This window comes from Eptesicus fuscus, chromosome 14, assembly GCF_027574615.1.
Source record: "Eptesicus fuscus isolate TK198812 chromosome 14, DD_ASM_mEF_20220401, whole genome shotgun sequence".
NCBI classification, from domain to species: Eukaryota; Metazoa; Chordata; class Mammalia; order Chiroptera; family Vespertilionidae; genus Eptesicus; species Eptesicus fuscus.
Genome location: NC_072486.1, coordinates 62757146 through 62761735, shown reverse-complemented (window position 1 = coordinate 62761735; position 4590 = coordinate 62757146).

The following is a 4590-nucleotide window of genomic DNA, read 5'->3' as shown; positions in this document are numbered from 1 at the left end:
GTATATTGGGTAAGGTAAGTGTACAACTTCATTCTTTTACATATAACATCTAGTTTTTCCTATCACTATTTGTTTAAAAGACTTTCTTTCCAATTGAATGGTCTTAGCACCTTGTAAAAAGTCAATTGGCCATATGTGTGAGGGTTTATCTTTAGGCTTTCTATTCTATTCTATCCACTTTGAGTTAATTTTTGTATATTGGGTAAGGTAAGTGTACAACTTCATTCTTTTACATATAATATCTAGTTTTTCCTATCACTATTTGTTTAAAAGACTTACTTTCCAATTGAATGGTCTTAGCACCTTGTAAAAAGTCAATTGGCCATATGTGTGAGGGTTTATCTTTAGGCTTTCTATTCTATTCTATTGGCTTATATGTCTGTTTTTATGCCAGTATCATAGTTTTAATTACTGCAGCTTTATAGAAAGTTTCAAAATCAGGAAGTGTGGTCTTCCTATTTTATTAATCTCTTTCAAGATTGTTTTGGCTATGCCCTGGCCAGTGTGGCTTGGTAGTTGAGTGTTGACCCATGAACCAAGAAGTCACTGGTTTGATTCCCTGCCAGGGCACATGCCCCGTTTGCAGGCTTGATCCCCAGTAGGGGTTGTGCAGGAGGAAGCCGACCAGTGATGTTTCTCTCTATATATCCTCCTCCATTCCTCTCCCTCTAAAAGTCAATAAAAACATATATTTTAAAAACAGATTGTTTTGGCTATTCAGGGTCCCTTGCAGTTCTGTATCAAAAGTTTGAGATCAACTTTTCCATTTCTATGAAAAAGGCTGTTGGAATTTTAATAGGAATTGAGGTGGCTCTACAGATCACTTTGGGTAGTATTGACATCTTAACAATGTTAAGTCTCCCATCCATGAACACAGAATGTCTCTCGACTTATTTAGGTATTTTAAAATTTCCTTCAGCAATGTTTTGTAGTTTTAGGTGTGTAAGTTTTCATTTCCTTGATTAGATTTTTTCCCCTAAGGATTTAATTCTCTTGTATGCCTTATAAATGGAATTTCCATCTTAATTACCTTTTCAGATTGCTCATTGCTGGTATACAGGAACACAATTGATAACATCTAATTTTTGTAAAGGAAGAAGAAATAGGGACTTAGAATAAGTTGCTCAAAGGTTCATGGCTAGTAAGGCCCAACTTATATCTAACTCCAAATCTATTGTGCTGCCTCTCTGGAGAGGTAGCTTATCTAGTCCCTTTCCCATTTTGCCTATTCCTTCTGACTTGATGCTCTTAGCTGCAAAATAAGAAACATCAGAAAAAGAAATAACTGGCAACAATTATGCTCCAAATTCTAACCAGTGTGACAACTGAACCATAAGGCCTCAAGGATACACATGGATATCCCACAAATAGTTTCATGTTCCTTCTTTTTGAGTGGAAGTTCCAGAGGCAAATCACAAAGAGTCAACATTGAATGTGTGACTTCAAAATTCCAACATATTTTATGAGAATGACTCAGAAATCAAGAAGCTACTTGTAGCAAATCAAATACTGTAATACATTGTCAATACAGGACAGCTTCTCCTGGCCCTGACAGAAGGACCGTGTTATGACATGTGTTAAGACTCTTGAGGAACTGGGTAGGGAGGTGGCTCAGGATCAGGAGAGAAGCACTTTGCAGCCTTCCATGGCTTTGAAGACTCGGAGTGTATCAAATCACTTTGAAGAGTCTCTAAAATACACTGGCAGTCTTGTTATGCCTGTAGGAGGGATCAGCTTTCTCCAGGACTCTGAATGCCATTCAGGAATCACCAAGAAATTCTCTCCTCCCTGGTCCCTGTTGAACACTTTCCTTCCTTCCCAAACCTAAAACTCTGCTCCCTTCTGTTTCTGGGGAAACAGACATTTCAAATGTGCAGCCATGGCTATTGCAGCTGCCATTGATGGGAACCTGGCCCAGAGCTATAGACAGTACTATGAGAATGTTCTCAATCTGCCTTCCTGCTGGCCTTTGTCTAGGCCAGCAAGAAGCCTAGAGAACAGAAGTGTATGTACACACACACACACACACACACACAGAGAGAGAGAGAGAGAGAGAGAGAGAGAGAGAGAGAGAGAGAGAGAAGCATTTAGAATACCTTCTTCCTTTTGAAGTGAAGAACATTTTGGCCATAAGATGCCATCTTAGGATCTTCTCACTTCACTCTCTTTTATCTCCAGTGTAAAGAGACTATATTACAATTATGTGATTATTCCTCATACCTCCAAAGAAATCCCAGACAAGGAATGGTAGAGCCTTCATACTTGAAGAATATTTAGGCAGAGAGGTAAGCACTTATGTAGATTCCTCCCTAATACACAGAATACTGAGAAAATTTCACAGGGCTTCAAAGCTGCCACAGTAACAACCAGATTGAAAAATAAGTGGAGAAAGTTCACAAAGCAGAACATCAGTATGATATCAGACGACTTTCTCTGTGGCTCAGACCTTGGACAAGTTATAAAAGTCATTTCATTTACACCACAGAAAAAATTAATGGAAGTAGGTCATAATGTTTCAAATTATTTTTCCAGTGGGAATATTATGCCCTGATGACAGAGTCTATTCCAAGAATCACCAGCAGCTTCTTCAAAATGGTCCATTCTTTCGCCTTCATACCATCCTCACGTCACCTGACTAATGTCCTTAAACATATCACTCTGATCAAAACTTGGAAGTTTTCTTTTAATATTTTAAGTATTTTTTTTATTGATTTCAGAGAGTGGAAGGGAGAAGGGAGAGATAGAAACATCAATCATGAGAGAGAATCATTGATTGGATGCCTCCTGCACGCCCCCCACTGGGGATGGAGCATGTTGCCCTGACCAGGAATCCAACCTCGATTTCCTGGTTCATAAGTGGACACTCTACCTCTGAGCCACACCAGCCGGCTTTGCACTGTTTTGTTATTGCCAACAGAATTAAACGTTAATTCCTCTGTATATTATTCAAGTTTCCTTGCCAATCAGTTTCTCTGTTTATCTCTTACTATGTCCTGATTGCCAGGCCAGTCATGCTCTGAGCCATAGTCATAGTTTCCTCCACTTGTAATGCCAGCTCCACTCGCCTATACTTTTCTAACTCCTCCGACTCACATTTCAGGGCTGGATTCAAAGTTGGGGATGGGGAGTGAGGTGGAAGTTTCCGCTGACTCCAAGCATCCCCTGTCTCTCCCTCCGTAAACCAGAAGAGTCCATGCCCTGCAGAAGACCTAGTCGAACGATCCTCGGGTTAATCCAGGTGCCCGCTGAGTTTCGGTGCAGCTCCGGACTTCTTGACTTCTACCCACTCTCCCTGCTATAAATTCCTACAGCATACTCACTTCACTGTGCACTTCACTTAGGCAGCTCATTTTTGAGTGATTAATATGCATGTCCTACTGCACTGGATGCTTTGTGGATACAGAGAATAGAATAAGGTCCCTGCCCTGGAGCAGGAGACTTTGCTGTGATGTCATATTACCATTTCTTGAGGGCAAGCTTGTCACCACAGTAACATGCACAAGTTCTGTGAGGATGTCATGCTTATCACAGTGCTATGTACATCCTAGGATTTCAGAAGGACTTGATAAATTGAATTAAAGTCTCTCTCTCTCTCTCTCTCTCTCTCTCTCTCTCTCTCTCTCGAATGATAGCTGAAGTGCAATTGCTAATTTGCTCATAAATGGCCAAACCTAACAGAACTAATCCATTTCAGCTAGGCTGAAGGTCAGGGTAGGGAGGAAGACAGGAAAAGCCACCCTAGTGTGTTGCCCCATCAGCAACTCAGAAAAGTTGCTCAATGCAAGTCCACTCTTCCTGGCTGGACCCCTGGCTCTAGGTGTAAATTGAAATCAAGTGCAGTGACTTGCAGAAGCAAGGGAGCGGGGAAAGGCAAAATGAGCAGAGTAAGGAAGGAGAGCAGCGGAAGAAACGTCCTCTGCCAGCATGTGAGCAGCAGGGGCCATCAAAGATGGACTGGCTTCTTTTGGACCTAAACAAAGACACGCCAGGGCCAGTCGTTGGAAACCACAATTCAGGTTTCACACATTTGTAGCCATAAAGGCTTGACGTTGGCACGTTTGGTTTCCACACACCTGCATCCACAGGTAACAGCAGTGGGGCAGCTGCGCGAGTGACTCTGAGGTCATTTCTCACACAGGTCCCGAGCTGGAAGGATTTGGACAAGCGGGAACCCCAAAACCTGGTTTTTCTCCAAGGGGCTGCGGGACAAGCTGAAAGATCTAACCCAAAGCAGCAAAGACTGGCGAGTTGGGGATGGGGAGTGAGGTGGAGGTTTCCGCTGACTCCAGGCATCCCCTGTCTCTCCCTCCGTAAACCAGAAGAGTCCATGCCCTGCAGAAGACCTAGTCAAACGATCCTCGGGTTAATCCAGGTGCCCGCTCCGGACACGATTTCCACCTATCTCCAGCTCGGGGCGGCGAGCTGGGTCAGAGCCCCCAGCCCGGGCCCAGCTGCGCGCATGGGTCCCTGAAGCGGGTGCTCCTCCTCTCTCTTCTCCCCTCCTCTTCCCCCTCTCTGTCAGTCCCTCCCCCTGCCGTGGCGGAGGGGGGGCCGGGCTTGGCTCGAGGAGGCCCGTGCATTCCAGAAAGC